Genomic DNA, 19,342 nt, shown 5'->3' with positions numbered 1-19,342 from the left:
GATGGCTGACTCCCTATTGCTTATTCTAGGATCTCAGAACTCTTGGCCCTGAACATCAGGACACCAAAAGACTCCAGTGAGCAGAGAGGGGGGAGGGAAGGCAGCTAGAGTGAGAACTATACAGAATTCAGATTCAGAAGAAAAGGGTTGCCTCTTGTTGGCTATGGGATCTTAGGCAAGTTATTAACTGTTCTGACCCTCCATATGCTCATCTACAGAAATTAAAACAACAATAATCAGAGTTAGAGCTTATAGATGAGAGGTAACTAAATAATAATGTTTATGAAAGTATTTTGGAGCTGTAAAGTCCTGTGCCAATTTCAGTTATTACCATTCCTTTGACTTGCTCAGTGAGATCCATCCACAGACCTGGATATGCAACTCAAGGAACATGCCACATTAGAGTGTGAAGGACTGTGTTCAGCACATAAGGGGCATATTCAGCACATAAGGAGCATATTCAGGTGTGTTCAACAGTCCTCTCTTATTCGTGGGAGATTTGTTCCAAAGACCCCCAGTGGACACTAGCAAGCCAAACCCTCCATGTACTGTTTCTTTTCTACACATACCTACCTATACTGAAGTTTATAAATTAGGCACGGAAAGAGATTAACAACAATAACTAATAATAAAACAGAACAATTATAATAATATATCATCATGAAAGTTGTATGGATGTGATTTTCCTCTCGGAATCTCTCATTGTACTGTGCTCATACTTCTTGTGATGATGTGAAATGAAAAAATTTCTCTGAGATGAGAAGTGAGGGGAATAACAGACATTGCGACGTAGCACTAGACTACAACCAACCTTCTGATGACGCATCAGGAGGATCATCTGCTCCTGGCCCACAGTTGGCAAAGGATAACTGAAACTGTGGAGAGCAAAACCATGGATAGTAGGGGGACTACTGCCCTTAATCACTGCTGTTCTCACTCTGACGTAGGTAGAGATAGCACAAGAATCCAGCCTTCCTGCACGTAGTCTTTTCTCAGTTTCCTGACATTTGGATGAATTTGTTAATGATTCTAGATCTCAGCCTCTTCAGAAATGCTTGGCAGTAGAATTACCATCTACTTTGGAAGCCAGGCTGGAACCTGCCCGGACTGTCAATAAGAGGGTACTTCTAAACACTCTGTGTGGGGTCCTTTGTGCAAGATCCTTTCTTCAAAGGATGGGGAGGTGGTAGGGAGATGGGGGAATGGGCAAGAGTAGAAGGAACTAGGGAGGGGGTTGGGGGAGTGATAGCCACTGCTGGCCTGAAGGTTTCCCATGGATGGTCATCTTTTCCCATAGAGAAAAGAGAAAAAATAATCATGACTGAAGGGTCAATATGCCTGTGATTTCCTTCCTGGTCTGAACCCTTATTCCCCTCTCTTATTTTGTCTCCTTCTTTCTTCTGACTGTTGCTCCCACCCCTGGCGTTAATGTTTCTGTTCTCTTGTCCTGTTAAAGCCACAGGGCCTCTGGGCTCAAATGGCAGACTCCTTCAGAGGAAAATATGAGATGTGCTCTGGGACCAGCGAGGTAACCTGTAGGCTCTCATTGTTGCTGAGAACAGGGGCAACAACTTCACGTGGATATTGTCAAACGGGCTACTCTGATTTAGGTGAAGTCTGGCTATTCCTAAATCTTCACAGACTTGTGTTCCTTACCTGTCCAAAGCTGATGGAATCTTAATCCTCCTTCTATGTGTGGTCATCAGCGACAACTAATCCTTCACCTCAGGACCTTTAGTTATCCTTCAACCACTTACCCACCACCTCCCAGTGCTTTCTACCCTTCACGGTAACTTGGCAAATTTCAGATTGTCTTCAGTAAACATAGTGTTTCTATAAATAGAGTTCTATTTTTCTTAGGTTTATTTATTTATGTTAGTAATCTACATTCAATATGGGACTTGAACCCATGACCTCGAGATCAAGAGTCACATGCTCTTCTGACTGACCCAGCTGGGCACCCCTTTACAAATAGAATTCTTAATTAGGATTTAGTAAGTCAGAAACTTTCAGAAGGTTCATATCCTGTTGTAGGCTGACCTAATGTGGAGATTCTTGTGCAGGTGACTTTTGGGGAGAGTGCTCTAGAAGAATCATGAAAGGAGAGAGGGGAGCAGGATAGAGAAGGAGAGAAGTTATACAGGAATGTGGTTTCAGGAGAAATGTGGTCTCAAACTGGTCCTTCTGGGAGCTTTGGAGTATAAATGGCAGCACAGCTTGTCCTGCACTGAGGCAAGGAGGTGGGTGCCTTTGTATCCCCTCACCAGTCAGCCACTGGCTGGTAGGCTGTGGAGAGGTGTCATTCTCAGGCACACGGGGAGATGGTTCTGGTGGGTCAAGGTGTGAGTTGTCAGCAGCAGTGCAGGGGTTGGAAGAAGGACAACTCTTACTGTAAAAGGGATCCCAGGGGTACCAACAGCCTCTGCTACATACCCTCTGACTCTTTAATTCCAGTTCTGGAACTCTGCCATATTGAAATAATTCTAAGTATAGAAGGTAAAAAGAGAAAACAAAAATGTTTAATGCAGTGTCGTTGATGATAAAGCATTTCAAAATGCAAAAACCTAAGTTTCAATAGGACAAGAATAAGTTAATTTATATAGTGGTATAATTAAGTAAATAAATAACACACTTGCATGGTATACTTTGCCCCCACAAAGCCTCGGCCCCTATCTCTCTCCCTGATTTTATCTGGTACTAGTCTTCCCCCTTGCTCACTGTACTCTAACCAAGCGGATCTCTGTTCTTGCGGTACGCTGGGCTTGCTATGTCACTGGGGCTCCTGCACCTGCGTTCCCTCCACCTAGAACACTCTGTGCACAGCTGCTCCTAAATCAGTCAGGGTTTAGATTCCAGATCTCGGAGAGGACTTCCCTAAACACCCATCTTTAATAGCTATCCTTGTCACTCTCTAACATATTGCCCTGTTTTATAGCTCTTATTACTCTGTGGTTTGCTCATTTATTTCTTATCTCTTACCTGTTTTCCCTCCACTAGAGTAAAACCTCTGTGAAAGTGGCAATCTTGCCTGTTTGGTTCAGAGCCTGGAGCATAGGAGTTACTCAACAAGTAGCTGTTTGATAAGTAAACAAGTGTATACACAGTTTAAAACAATGTTTACCAGAATCATACAATGAAATGGAAAAATGGCCAAGATCTACTGTTAAGTGAAAACATAATGATTTAAAATGTCATATATTATATCATTATATCTGCATGGAGAGAACTTCTGCTTTCTGACTGTAATGGAGTAACAGGAACTCCAAGAATTTATTTAACTTGAACAACTAAAAATCTGGACAAGCTATGACACAATGGTTTGGACAATAGTCAGCACAAGACTGTGGTCCCTTAGAGAAGGGAAAAAGAAAAAACCAAGGTCAGTTCCATGACTGCTTCAGCCTACTAGCTGGAGACTGTTCCCAAGCTGCAGTGTCAGGAGGAAGAACCCAAGCGCCTGGGGGTCTTACTGAACTGAGAGATTGGAGTTCAAGGAAGCCAAAAAGACTAGAGTTTGGGAGGCAGCATATCAGAGAGGACAGACCTCCCCGAGTGAGAGCGCTGAAGGTCTGTAGATCAAGTCTTTGGCTGAGTACTGATTCACACATGTATGAGAGAATCCTACATGAAGCTAATGGGGGAATGGTTAGAGAGGGGGGCCCAACAGTGGAAAGCAAGAGCCCCCCAAATTCCTGGAGCCCACAGAATTCTATTCCCCTTAGCCAGAATTGATATACCTCATAATACACACAGTGTCAGGGAGAGTCCACAGAAGGGCATTGTCATACCAGTGGTGCTAAATCAGCTCCAAACTCACTGTCACTGAGGATCCACCCCTAACAAAACTCAAAGCAAGCCTTGCAGGAATCAACTGATTCTAAGTAACTGAACTGAATGTCAGAACAACTTGTGCACCATTTCAAGGATTAGAACAAAACCCAGTGCCCAACAATGTAAAATTCACTGTATCCCACAACCAAGCAAAACCTACCACATATGCATCAAATTAGGAAAATACTATCTGTAACCAGGAGAAAAATCCATTAGTAGAAAAAGACCCAGAAATGACAGAGATGATGGATTTAGCAGACAAGAACATTAACACAGCTGAGGAAGATAGAAACATAAACACAATGAAGGGGAAAATAGAAGATGCAAAAGGACCTAAATAAAATTTCTAGAGAAGGAAGTTGCAATATCTAAAATATACTGAATAGGATTAAAAACAAATCAGATAATATAAAAAAATCAATTAATTAAGGACATAGTAATAGAAACAGTCCAAAGGAAAAAAGACTGGGAAAAAAAAAGAGCTTCAGTTACCTGTGAGTCAGTATCAAGTGATGTAATGTACCTATAATTGTACCTATAATCTGAGTTCAAGGAGAGGAAGGAGAATAGAAAAAAGTTTTTGAAAAAATTATAGTTGAAATTTTCCCCAAATTGATGAAAACTATAAACTCACAGATACAAACAGCTCAATAAATTCCAAGCAGAATAAACAAAAAACTATCAAGACACACCATAATCAAATTGCTAAAAGCTGGTGATAAAAATTAAAAGCCATAAATAAATAAATAAATAAATAAATAAATAAATAAATAAATAAAATCCTAAAAGTAGAGGGGAAAAGGATGTACAGAGGAGCAAAAGACAAGAATGATAGCACTCTTCTTATCAGAAACTTTGCAAGTTCGAGACAGCAGAACCTCCTTAGGATGCTAAAAATAAAAGCTATCAACTTAGAATTCTATACTTGATGAAAATATCTTTTCAGAAACAAAAACAAAAATAAATGCTCTTTAAGACAAAGAAAAGCCAAAAGAATCTTTTGCCAGAAGACTTCCACAAGAAGAAATGTTAAGGGAGTTTTTCAGGTGGAAGGTGATGGAAATTTGGATCTACACAAAGGAATAAAGGGCACCAGATGTGTCAAATAGTAGGGCAACTATAGAAGAAAATTTCTTTTCAATATCTTTAAAAGATAATTGATTCATGTAAAAATAATTACAATGTATCTTGGGGTTTATAGCCTATGTTGGAGTAAAATGTATGGCAATAGCACAAAAGATAGGAGGGAAGAAATGGAAGTAAACTGTTGTCAGTTGCTTTCACTATACATGAAATGATATAAAATTATAAAATTATTTGAAGGTAGATTGATAAGATGCATGTTGAAAACCATAGAGAGCAACCACCAAAAAAAAAAAAAAATTTAAGAGCTACAGCTAATAATCCAATAGTAGAAATAGAATCATTAAAAAATCAACCCAAGAGAGGACAAAGAGGAGAAAAGAAACAAAGAATAAATGGGACATGTGGAAAATAATAGGTTGAACTTTGCAACCAACACAGGAGAATAATATCTCTCCCAACCTCTTGATTCGGGGGAAGGAAAGCCACTTGGTTCAGCCTGAGCCACACTTGAGGCTCTCAAGTGGAAAGGGAGTTATGGTGTGAATCATGGCTATACCAGACCCCCACCCTGGCCACCTTCCTGAACACCATCCTAAAGGATACCACGAAGGAAAACAACCTTGGACCTTCATTTGTCAGCCAGAAAAGTCTGTCCATCAGCCACCCCATCAGGCAAATAGCTGCAGTGAGCACTGCTTGTACAGAGAGAATAGCCAGTGTGCCTGGACAGACCAAGAAGGTCCAAACCACTCATGTGCAGAAGTATCTGCTCCAACAAGGTTTCCTCATGTGTCAGTCTTCTAACTTCATAGGCACTAGAGGGGTACGGTCTGCTGAGACCACCAGGAAAATGTATAGTGAATGAAGAGGAGGGCCCAATGTTGTTTGCATGTTAGCATGGATTAGTTAATTAGGTTGGCTGGATTATGCCTTGGAACTACCAACCCTAGGAGAAAGAATTCTTTTACCAGTAAGTTTTCTGTGTTGCCAGGAAGCCAACAATTGTGGGCAAGAAGGTTACAGCAGGAAGAGGAAATTATACCCTGAAGACCAACACTCTTGTTTCAATTTGCCCTTGGGGCTAGTCCTGTTGAGTTTTTAATGATAGTAGTGTGGTGGTTCGTAGTCTTTTTCAGCTGGAGGCATGTCATTGACTACTAGAACTTGGAGTAAAATATTTGGGAAAAAATAAGACTCAATATGACACCAAAGTCAGCAGTGATTTTTACCTTCAGTCATTTCTAGAACACAGCAAGCCCTCACAGCATCTCCGACAACCATAGACAGAGCACTCATGTTTGACCCTTTGGTCCCCTTTACATCATCATGTCGCTGAAAAGAGCCTGTTTATACCATGTCTTACATAATCCTGAGATGAAGTTCTCATATGTTCCAGTCAACACTGTAGATTTTCTTGGTTGTTGGTGTTTCATGGGTTTTCTGGGAGTAGGGTGGGAGGGTAGTCTCTGGCTCCATGTCATGCCATTCCTTTCTAAAAGAAAGTCTGCATCCCTCTCCATACCCTGTGGATGATCTGCTTGACTCAGCATTCTGACGTATGCTGAATCCTCAGCTGTAGCCAAAAAAAGAACTTTATGCATTAACCAACATTTGGCAGCACCCTAGGAAAAGATCAAGAGGAGCAGAGAGAGTAAATAGGAAACAGAGTTCCAGCCCCAGGAAGTACGACTTGATTCGGGCAAGGCTACCCACCTGCCACAGCCAAGGCCTCGAGCCTGAATGGGTCACACGGGATGGGCTTCTGTCACCGGCAAGAGCTCTTCAGCCTTGAGGCCTATCGCTGGGCTGGGGCACAGCCAGTTGCAAGAAAGGAAATCATTTATGTACGTCAGGGATGTGTTTTCTCTTTCTCCCCGCTTTGCGGAGATGTTCTTGGGAATTCTTTGCCAGGAAGTTGGTCACTTCCTGCCCCAATGAGATTTCCGAGAGGCATAAATAGCTTCTCTTCTGTGGCCCCGAGCAGCTGGCTGCAGATGCCTCCACAGTCCAGAAGGCGGGCCTCAGGGAGGGCGCTTCCCAGCGGTGGGAAAGGTGAGCAACTCGGGAGCACGTGAGCAGGAGTTGCAGGCCCGGCCTTGAGGACTGAGGAAACTGCCAGAAGAAGTGTGGGGAAACACATGAGAAGAAAGAAGAAAAGATGAGGAAGAGTAAGAACATGTGTTTGTAAGGAAGGGTCTCAGGAGACACAGCCAAGTCCCAACAGGCATGTCAGGAACCGGTGGGTGAGGGCCACAGGGGGAGCCACACGCAGAAAGAGTTCGAGTGCGCAAAAAGGTCTAGAAAACAATAGCTGCTAGGACAAAAAGCTGTGACACTCGTCTGTCATGATACCTGGTCAGACCAGATGGAAGAACTCCCCAAGTGTGGGCTGGACACCACATTGAAATTTGTCTTATGCATACGTTATTTTTGTGCAACCTAAATGTGTGCTAAAGTTCCACTGGAAGTTTATCCATGTCGATGATTAAATTATTATAAAATACATCTTATTTCTCCCAAGGTGTTAGCCTACCTCGGCAAGAGGAACCCCTGCCTTGGGTCTATGCTTTCGAATTTTTCCTCTTCAAAGTATGGTCTTGCATCGGGAGGGTTGGCATCACCTAGGAGCGTTTAGAAATGCAGAATCTCAGGCCCTACCCAGACCTACTAAATAAGATGAGTCACATGCACATTAATGTCTGAGAAACATGCTTCCTCCAGGTGCATCACTCCTCACTGGACGAGGAATCCTCAGGGCTAAGGAGATCTGGCCACCCAGAGCCTATCTCCCCTTTTAGACCCTGCTCCTGACAGAGGGGAGGCCAGAATCCTTTGCACAAATTGCCCTGCCCAATCCTGCCTCCAGGATGTGCGAGGCCTTCCCCTGGACCCATCCTCTTGGGGTCCACCTCCCTGCCAGCGTGAGATCACCTGAAGGGTGGCCTTGGAGCAGCTGCTTGCAGGGATGGGTTGCAAGCTGGCGTACGCACAGGCTTGCACATGAGATACCTGAGAGAGAGCCAGGAACAGGAAGAGAGAGAAGCAGGGACAGATGGGATGGGGAGGGAGAGGGGAGTCATCATTCCCTGTGCCGCCCCACTCCAGAGCAGAACTCCAAGGAGTTCAAGCATTCCAAGTTTGAAATTGTCCTCCTACATCATTATAAAGGTATATTTGTCAAAGTAGGAGGATGAAACATACCTTACTCAGCAGTTTATTCTCTCGATGCATCACTTAAATATTTAGGTTTATGTATATGGGACTCCATGTCTGGTTTTGCTTGTGCCCCACCAAAGTTTTTGTTGTACCCAAAACGCACAAATCTGGGAAGAGCCAAATGACCATGCTCACCTTAACCGGTCCCCAGGCAGGATGGGACCGTCCCTGAACAGATCTGTCTATAGGCCACCTACCTGGCTGGTGATAAAGGCAGAAAGTATACTTCAGAAGGTGAAAAAGGGTGTTATAAAGCAAAATATAGATTTTTAAAAAGATTTTATTTATTCATGAGAGACACACAGAGAGAGGCAGAGGGAAAAGCAGGCTCCATGCAGGGAGCCCAACGTGAGACTCGATCCCAGGACTCCAGGATCATGCCCTGGGCTGAAGGCAGATGCTTAACCGCTGAGCCACCCAGGTATCCTGCAAAATATGGATTCTTGAAGGTAGAACAAAAACAGAGCAAGAATCAACCATCAACAGAAGTATAAATAGAATATCCTTTCAGCCCAGAGGAAAATGAGATTATTTCAGCCAGAGATGTTTCTATTGTGAAAGCTGGAATGTCTGAGATGAATTAGGAGTAGTAATTCTGGTGGAAACAAGGTAGGAAAGGGCAGCCTGTAGCTCGGTCCAGCTAGAGAACTGAACATATATAGAAAGTCTCAAGGACCAAGTCTGCCACAGTGAGAGGGACCAGGCCGTAGAGGCTCTTGATTTAAAAGATCAAGGGTTCCCAAATTGCTCTGCAGCCATCTTCATGCTTTGAGAGGTTACTAGGATGTTACTAATATTTTTCTTACAAAATTTCTTTAAATATATATATTAAAAAGATACTGCGTAGGACTACTCTGAATCTACCTGTGAAAAAAATTTTAATTTAGACACTGACCTTATACTTTTCACAAAAATATCGTAGAACTAGGGACGCCTGGGTGGCTCAGCGATTTAGCACCTACCTTCAGCCCAGGACGTGATCCTCGAGTCCCTCACCAGCCTCCCTGCATGGAGCCTGCTTCTCCCTCTGCCTGTGTCTCCAACTCTCTCTCTCTCTATGTCTCTCAAGAATAAATAAATAAAATCTTTAAACAAATACATCAAAGAACTAAAGGTAAAACCCAAAACTGTAATATTCCTAGAAGATAACATACAAGAAAACCTGGATGAGCTTGGGTACGGCAATGGTTTTTTAAAATACAACACCAAAGACACAATTTATGAAACAAATAACTGATGAGCTGGACTTTGTCACAATTGACAACTTCTGCAAAAGACAATATCAAAAGAATGATCCAGAATGATCCAAGTCACAGACTGGGAGAAAATATTTGCAAAAGACATCTGATGAAGGACTCTTATCCACAATACACAAAAAACTCTTGAAACTCAACAATAAGAAAACAACCCAATTTTTTAAATGAGCAAAAAAATGTGAACACAAGCACTTCACCAAAGAAGATACACAGATGGCAAGTAAGCATATGTAAAGATGTTCAGCATCATATGTCATTAGCAAATTACAAACTAAACAATGAGATACCACTATACCCCTATTAGAATGGCCAAAATCCAGAACGCTGGTAACACCAGATGCTGGCAAGGAGGTGGAGCAACGAGAATTCTCATACAGTGCTGGTGGGAATGTAAAAATGGTATTGTCACTTTGGGAGGCAGTTTGACGGTTCCTTCAAAAACTGGGGCAGCCCCGGTGGCTCAACGGTTTAGCGCCACCTTCAGCCCAGGGTCTGATCCTGGAGACCTGGGATCGAGTCCCGCATCGGGCTCCCTGCGTGGAGCCTGCTTCTCCCTCTACCTGTGTCTCCGCCTCTCTCTCTCTCTCTCTCTCTCTCTCTCCCTCCCTCTCTGTCTCTCATGAATAAATAAATAAAATCTTAAAAAAAAAACTACATATACTCTTACCATAGGATCCAGCCATTGTACTCCGTGGCATTTATCCAAATGAATTGGAAAGTTATGTCCACACAAAAACCTGCACACAAAGGCTCATAGCAACTTGATTCATAATTTCCAAAATTTGAAAGGAACCGAGGTTTCCTTCAGTAAGTCAATGGGTAAATTGTGTTACGTCAAACAATGGAATACTATTCAGTACTAAAAAGAAATGAGCTATATAAAGCCATAAAAAGGCATGAAGAAATCATAAATGCATATTACTAAGTGAAAGGAGCCAATTTGAAGAGGCTACGTAGTATACAATTCCAGTTATATGACATTCTGGAAAAAGCAAAACTGTAGACTGTAGGAAGACTGTAGGAAGATTAGTAGTTGCCAGGGGTTGGAGGGAAAGAGATAAATAGGCAGCGCAAGAGGATTTTTAGGGCACTGAAAATATTCTGTATAGGTCCACAGTGGTGGAGGATACATGTCATTATACATTTATCACAATCCATAGAATGTACAACACTAGCTCTATGACCTTGAACCGTTTAGTCCATGCCGGTCTGTGCCTCTGTTTCCTCGTCTGTAAAATGCGAGACATTTATAATATCTATTTTTCATGTTGCTTTGAGGATAAATGTCAGTATATATGAAATTTGTTTATTTATTTTAGAGAGAGAGAGAGAGGGAGAGTGCACAGGCGGGTGGGGGGATCAGAGGGAAACGGAGAGGAGCAGAATTCTGTGCTCAGCGGGGAGCCTGATGTGGGGCTCGATCCCAAGATCCTGAGATCATGACCTGAGCCGAAGCCAAGAATCGGAGGCTCACTGACTGTGCCCCCCAGGAGCCCAAAAGCCAGTATATACGAAGTGCTTAGAACAGTGTTGGCAAGTAAGAATCAGCAAGTGCTTGCTATTATCACCAGTATTATGATGTTGTTCAGGAGCTGCTTCTGGGATTTTTCTCAATATCTTATATATAAAAAGTGTTCTGAAGTCAGATGATGTTGGAGAGATGCTGCAACAATGGGGAAGCTTTTTAAAAATGTCTTGAGCAGGGAGGGTCTGCCTCTAGAGTTCAACTACCTCTGCAGATGTGCCCATCAAAGACACCCGGCCCGAGTGACCATTTCCTTCCTTTGTTCCTTACCTCATTTGTCTGGCTGGAATTTTATGTTCTTGGCACGTTGTGACTTTTAACTTAGAGAGAAAAGAATGAAGTCACATAGTCAACTGCGTAATATTATCATCCTCGGCTCCGCCTCATACTCTCTTTCAAAGGCAGAGAATTACAAATAAAAACAGACATCCAGTGAATCTAGCACTTAGTTATGCATTCGATCCCATTGGAATTCCAAGTACAATTTTCGTTTCTTAACAAATGCCTAACTTTAAACCATACTTAATTTTAGTGGTTATTCTTCCTCCTGACCTAACTTGTGGTGTAGCATAGTTACCGGCTCCCCTTGCCCTTCAATTAGGCTGAAATAGCTTCAACCATCTTCCACCCCTAAGTCTGTTCACTCACATTTTCCATTTTCAACTTGCTGCTCTTATTTTAATGCTTGATATTGTAAAACAGACTGAATTTTTAAGTTTTTAATTATAAAAATGCAGGTAATGAAAAAATGTATCATCTTAACCAAGTGTATGGTTCAGCCCAGACTGCATTTTTTAAAGGTTTTATTTATTTATTTATTTATTTATTTATTTATTTATTTGAGAGCCAGGTGGAAAGGAGAGAGAACCGGGGGTGGGGGTAAAGGGGAGGGAGAGGGAAAGAATCTCAAGCAGCCTCCATGCTGAGCACAGGGCCCAGTGTGGGGCTCAGTTCCAGGACCCTGAGATCATGACCTGAGTTTGAAACAAGAGTCAGACCCTTAACCGCCTAAACCTCCCACGCACCCCAGCCTGGACTGTATTTTTATTGTTAATGCTTGTTGTGTGTGTGTGTGTGTGTGTGTGTGTGTGTGTGTGTGTGTGTGTTTTGTCAATGCTTGTTTTATGAACCTACCTCATTTAACTTGTGAACTGTACAAACACAAGGTATACGTAGTTTTGAAGGTTTTGTTTTTTTAAGTCCTCAGATGCATGGTAACTAACACCTCTAGAGGAAAAGCTGTGGAAGGTTTTTCTTTATTTCCTGGGTTGGTTTTCGTTTTTGTTTCTGTTTTTGCTATTATTACTATTTTTTTAAACAGTCCAGCTCTGTTCAGCAAGAAAAGGTTTGGTTTTCTAAGAAAATCTTAGTAATCTGGATAATGTAATTGCTATCATGAACCTCCCTAAACAGCTGATAATATGTTTCCCTGATACCTTATCTCTCTTAAATAAAACGATAAACATCTCTTTCTCAGCCTTCTGGTGAGGGAAAAAGCAGGACAGGTGAATGTGGCTCCAGTCTGGCTGCAAAGAAGGGAGCCAGGTGTGGAGTCAGAGAAGTGCGGTGTCCCAGGCTGCGCACACTGGGCAGGGAAAGCCCCGGGCCACAGCCAGTGGAGAGCCCACTGAGCTGATCTCTTCTAGAGAGCTCTGTGCTCCGCTCAGCTGGACACATCACGCACACTCCACCCAGCCTGTGCAGGGTCTACAGCCAAGCCAGGAAGGTGAGGTGCACATGTATAAATATAGTAAGAAGCAGCTCGAGGCCATATTTAAGTGGACAAATGAACAGTACAGATGGTAACGGCAGAAACTCTGCGTGTTGGAGGCACAGAGAAAGCTTCTTTGGAGAAATTGGCTTTTGCCATTTGCAAAGGCTGTTTTTTTGCTTCCCACCTGTCCTGAAACCCTCCGGCAACCTCCAGCATGTACCTTTTTACATTTTTGTGAACAAAATAACCAGATCTTTTTGGACATTGGCTTCCTGAGGGTAGAAGTCATGGTCATGATGTGTGATGTGGTTGGGGAAAAAAAAAAAAAACACAAGGATCTGCTCTTTGCATCCAGCCATGCACTGAAGATTAGACTTCCCTCCTGGTAAGGGATGCCTGGGGAGTAGTACTGAGGGTGATCATACCTGCAGACATTTCTGTAGATGGCCATTACTAGATAATCTTGGGAGAATGTCTTCCAGCACTGACTTTGAGCTTCTCCATACAGAGATCATGCGTATTGTCCATGACTGTGTTTATTCAACAGCAGCACTGACCAGTATGGCCTCAGAGTCCAGGACTGGCTCAAGTCTGGACCCTGGAGGCATTGATCAACTTTGTGGTCTCTCTTGACCCTCTCGGATCTCAGTCTGGTTACTCAACGTATCCTGGTCATGTGGTCAGCCAAGAAGAAAGGGCTTCTGGGCAGAATGCCATGAGGAAGATTGTCCCTCAGGAAACAACACACCCTTTTATTTATGGTCTCTTACTAATCCCCCATCAAATCAGATTTTGCTTTCTCACACTGCTGAGGTGAAAGAGACAAAGACTTGTATTTAATATGCAAAAGCAGTAGCTCACATCCAAATTGCTATTATTCCTGCAAAAAGGCTTCTTTCAGGGCTTTACAATCCTTTTGCTATTTACTTGCATTGCATGGGTTACATTTACCTATTTTTTTTGTTGTTGCAAGTTTTATATAGCATAATCCCAAGGGAAGGGAAGCAGTTCTAGACTATTTCTTTTCCTAGCCAGCCATCCCATTGAAGTTTTATTTAAAAAGAAGGAGAAGGAGGAAGAGAAGAAGGAGAAAATTTTACCTGGATTTCATGTAAAAGAATTGCATAATATTTGAATTAAATATCATTATTTTTTTCTTATTTTTTATCTTATTTTTTATCTTACTTGCCAAGACAGACAAGAAAGTTAATAACACATGCAAATGTAAAAGCACTATATGCCTTCAATTTCTTTTGGTTTCCTCCTCTATAAAATGAAAGGTTTGCCCTGAATAGATTGTTTTTAAGTTTCCTTCTAGGTTAGTATTTATGATTCTACAGGAGGATATAATGCTGCTTTTGTTAGAAATTCAAGATGGTAATATCATTTTTTAAAACACACAAAAACTAGCAGGAGAGACCAAAATTTGACCTGGAGTAGACTGGTGACCATTACTTAAGGCCACCCAGATCTACAAATGGTTGGCATTAGCATGGGCAGAAGGGTCAGCAGTCCTTCCATTTCCACCTGGAGTTTAAAATTTGCAGCTAAGGGGCACCGGGGTGGCTCAGTCGGTTAAATGTCCGACTCTTGATTTCAGCTCAGTAGTGGTCTCAGGACTGTGGGATGGAGCCCTGAATCAGGCTCTGCACTCAGCGCAAAGCCTGCTTGAGATTCTCTCCCTCTCCCTCTGCCCCCCACCTGGCTCTTGCACCTGGCTCTATCCCCTCACATAGGTCATTTTAAATTGTCTGGTTGGGGATCCCTGGGTGGCTCAGTGGTTGAGCACCTGCCTTCAGCCCAGGGCATGATCCTGGAGTCCCTGGATCGAGTCCCACATCGGGCTCCCTGCATGGAGCCTGCTTCTCCCTCTGCCTGTGTCTCTGCCTCTCTCTGTGTGTCTCTCATGAATGAATAAATAAAATCTTAAAAATTGTCTGGTAACCACATTAAAATAAGTAAAGCCAATATATCAAAATATTATCATTTCAACTTGAAACACATATAAAAATTATTGAGAAATTTACATTCTTTTTTTCATACAAATCTTCAAAATCTGCTATGTATTTCATGCTTATAGCACATCTCAATTTGAACAATCACGTTTCAAGTGCTCAATAGCTACTGTGGCTACCATATTGGATGGTGAAGTTCTGGAAGTTTCCTTGTTCCATTCTTAGCCTGCTCACAGCCAACCAAAGAAGAGCAAAAGTCCCCAGAGGTTTATCTGTTTCAAGCCTCTTATTGCTGGTTAATTAAATCTCTAAGCAACGACTGAGTCACTTGCAACTGCAGAACACAATTTAAGAATCTGTCTCAAAGCCAAGAACATAGCTCCCCACACACACACAAGGAGAGGAAGGCAAGGCCTTTGGGCGAGATGCCTTGAAGGAGGAGGAGTCTGCATTGAATCAGGTGCTCCTGCAGGAGAGGAGAAGATGTCATTGAGAAGGGGAGAGGAAAGCAGGGAAGAGAAACGGGTCTTATTAAGGTCATCATTTCCCTCCAGTCCACTATAAAGGAGAGTCTGCTGTGCTTTCCTCGCTCAGTCCTCATAATGGTCCATGAGGCAAGTACTATATTATTCCCATTTTATAGAAGAGGAAACTGAATCATAAAAAAGATCACATAGCTAGTAATCAGCAGAGCTAGTGTTCAATCCCAAGTTCTTAACCATGAAGGCTATGCTTACGGTGTTCTCACACCATCTCCAAATACACACGGGGCACGTGAACATTGATTGACAAGTTCACAAGATGTGCATGAGTGTTTGGTGTTCACATAATTTATTATTGTCTACATGATTAAATGGTCTATTTTCAGACACATTTCAAACTAAAACAGCACACTGCTTCCTAATAAAAGTGGTCGTTTCTTAATTTTTCTCTTTGCTATTCCTTTTCCCTCACCCACTGTTTCTGGTGGACTCCTGGGAGCAAAATTGTATGAGGGGGCGACACACAGAGCAAAGAGGAAGGAGGTGAATGCCAAGAACCAGCAGAGCTGGCTATCAGCAGAGGAGCTGGCATATCTATAGCATCGGAGAAGAGGGCAATGTCAAAAATCTTGTTTATTAATTTTCCCTCCCGTGATATTTACCGTTAGAATGGACACCAATACTTGAAATCACACAGTGTCTATGATCCATATGTGGCTTCAGCAGAGATTATACTTGGTTATTTTTCAACATGGGTCGTCCTCAATTTAAGATGGTTCAATTTAGGATTTTTCGACTTTATCACGGATGAGAAAGTAATAAGCATTCAGTAGAAATCACACTTTGAATTTTGATCTTTCCCCCGGGGCTAGCAATATTCGGTATGATACTCTCTTATAATGTTAACATTGCCACAATCATGAGAGTAAACAACCGGTACACTTAACCATTCTATTCCCACACATTTATCCTGTTACTCATTTTCAGTAAACTATTCAATCAATTACATGAGATATTCATCACTTTATCATAAAATAGGCTTTGTGCCAGCTGATATTGCCCAACCATAGGCTAATGGAAGCGTTCTGGGCATGCTTAAGGTAGGCTGGGCTAAGTGATGATGTCCAGAAGGTTAAGTATATATTAAATGCATTTTCAACATATGATGTTTTCAACTTACGATGGGTTTATTAAGGTGTAACCCCATCCTAAGTCAAAGAAAATTTGTATTCCCAGAGATGGTGGCCAGCTCTGGCGTAAAGAAAGGAGCCATTCACAGACTCCGCCTGGGGGTGTCCTGAAGCAAAATGGGAATGACTTGGGTGTTATTTACAGCTTCAGACTCCACAAGATGAAAGGCTATGGGGTGCTTTAGCAGCAGAAACATCCAGGACACCCCCAGACTGGGTGTGGTCTGTGAATGGCTCATTTCTTTGAATGCCTTCATAGTATTCTTTTCACCTCTCAGTTATGAACTATTGAAACCCCTGGCATATAGTGGGCATCTAATACCTTTGAATCATGACACTTGGAAGCCACTAGTGAAATCACTTTGTAAAAAAATAACAGTTGTCATTCATATACTTCATATATATATATATATATATATATATATATATATATATATATACACACACACACACACACATATATATAGGCTTCACACCCAATGTGGGGCTCGAACTCATGACCCTGAGATCAAGACCTGAGCTGAGATCAAGAGTCAGACATTCAGGGACGCTTGGGTGGCTCAGTGGTTGAGCATCTACCTTCTGCTCAGGTCATGATCCTGGGGTCCTAGGATCGAGTCCTGCATTGGGCTCTCCGTGAGTAGCCTGCTTCTCCCTCTGTCTATGTCTCTGCCTCTGTGTGTGCGTGTCTCTCATGAATAAATAAATTAAAAAAAAAAACCAGAGTCAGACACTCAACTGACTGAGTCACCCAGGAGCCCTCATATACTTCTTGATAGAGCATTTTCATAAACCCTATTTGTGTAATTGTCACAACTTCTCTGATTATGAAACAGGAAAGAAAAATCTTATTATATTTTCCTGTAAACAAGTAAATAATCAAACTGGAGTTCAGAAGGCTTAACAAAATGGCCCAAGGTTCATGCAGTTAGTAAATAGAAAGTCTCTTTTGAATTTGGGTTTCAGGTTCCAAGTCCTAAGTGTTTCAGTTGTCTGGAAGCTGGAGGCCATGGAGACCATGGTTTCAAGCTGGAAACCACCTCTTGTTTGCCACTTGCCCAGTTAAGCCAGAGATGGACAGAACCACCTTTTAGAGAAACCTTAACAGAGCTGTCCCTCTCTAAGTGAGTCTTGCTTCCAGAGCAGTACCAAGCCACCCCACTTGTTCAGCACCCATAACTAAAGATGGTTCTGGTGCCAAGTACTATGCTAAGTGTTGGGAATGTGAAGAGGAATAAAGCAGGTGAGAAGCTCACATTCCAGAAGTGGTTCCTCTTGATGTTTCTGCTGCACATCTGACACAGAGATGGGTGTGTAGGCCTTGGAAACAGGGCAAGAGGCATCAATCAGCAGAATAAAGGCAAAATATCAATAAAAGCACTAAAGCAAGAAAAGTTATAATGTGAATAACAAAGAGACAACAGCAAAGAAACTGATACTGACTTCCAAGCTACTCCTCTTCCCATCCTTGTTCCCAGTATCTCCTGTTAGAATGTCCTGTGGCTAGAAAGATATTGGTAAAGACTGGTCATATCTTGAGCTGATTGACAGGAGAAGTGGGGGAGATTTCTCCTTTGAAGGCTTTATCCTTGCCTGGACAAATGGGGGAATTACTGCTGGAGTGTTGAGGCAGGATCTGGGAAATGGGGAGGGGAGGATTGCTTGGTCTTTCATCTCCATGAGGCCAAAGAAGCCTCAGACCCTCTCTTCTTCTGGCTGTGTGTTACTGGTTTTGCATCATAATGTGTGTGAAATCTGTGCATTTAATGCTGAGAATGAGATATCTCATGACAAGACTGTAACTCAAGGAGTGAGTGGAGGGAGATATCACAGGGACTCTTCCCCTGTTTTTTTTGTTTTTTTTTGTTTTTTTTTTTAGATTTTTATTTTATTTATTCATGAGAGACATAGAGGGGGGGGTGTGCGGGGCAGAGACACAGGCAGAGGGAGAAGCAGGCTCCTTGCAGGGAGCCTGATGTGGGACTCGATCCTGGGTCTCCAGGATCTGGCCCTGAGCTGAAGGCAGCACTAAACCACTGAGCCACCCGGACTGCCCTTTATTATTATTATTATTATTATTATTATTATTATTATTATTCCCCTGGTTGAGTAGAAGGGAACACCATCCACCACCAGCGACAACCACAGAGCTCACTTCTCTCTTCAGTAGGGTTCAGCCCAGATGGTGTTTTGTAGGGAGCGAATGCCTAATATGAAGCTCTTTGCTTCTAGAAATGGACCGGAGCTTATTTTTTAGTAATGTAGAAACTAATGAACCTCTCCCCACTGCCTGTCACTGCCCACCCCCTAGCTTCCCTATTGCTGGCACCAATCCTCGGTGACCCACATGCCAGGAACTCTGACCAGCAACGGGCAGCTCTTCCTCCTGAAGAAGAAAATTCAGTTTCCTTCAATGCCTAAAGGTCAGCTACATGTCTGAACAGCTCAATAGCTGCCAGGGATGCTCCCAGAAGCTCCATTTTCCATCTTCTCAGAGGGCGTTGGTGTTGAATAAGTCAGGGCTCCATCCTGAAAAGACAAGTGATGCTAACATTGGTTGACCACCAGTCACTGCTGGGCCTACATTAATCCTCACCAAAGCTATAATGATCTCTACTACACAGACGGGGAAACTGAGGCTCAGAGAGATGAAGTGCCTTCCCCAAAGTCACACAGCCAGAAAGCGACTGGGCCTGAATTTCATCACAGATCTGTCTGGCTTCAAAGCCCGCACCTTTCCCACCATACTGCCTGGTGCTATGGGATTTGGGGCACCCCACAGGTAACTTAATATTCTCGTGCACCAGGGCCAGCCAAGACAGGGGACAATTGTGGCTTGTCTATTACCCCTTGTGTCTTGGGAAAATAAGTCTGTCCAACCTCTAGCGTTTTCCATTCGGTGCAAGGACTGTGCCCTTGTTTTTTAACAAACTTGGCTGGTTCCAACGTGAAAGCCTGGTCAAGGACCACTTAAAGAGGCATTCTCTAATCCCACACTGGGTGCATTGTTGGACTGTTGAGTGCTGAGGGTCCAGGCACTCTATGTTCCTCATCTCATTTAATCCTCCTGAAAACCAGGTAAAGAGT

Source organism: Canis lupus, chromosome 6 (assembly GCF_048164855.1).
Source record: "Canis lupus baileyi chromosome 6, mCanLup2.hap1, whole genome shotgun sequence".
Taxonomy (NCBI): Eukaryota; Metazoa; Chordata; class Mammalia; order Carnivora; family Canidae; genus Canis; species Canis lupus.
Note: the sequence above shows the minus strand (reverse complement) of the source record.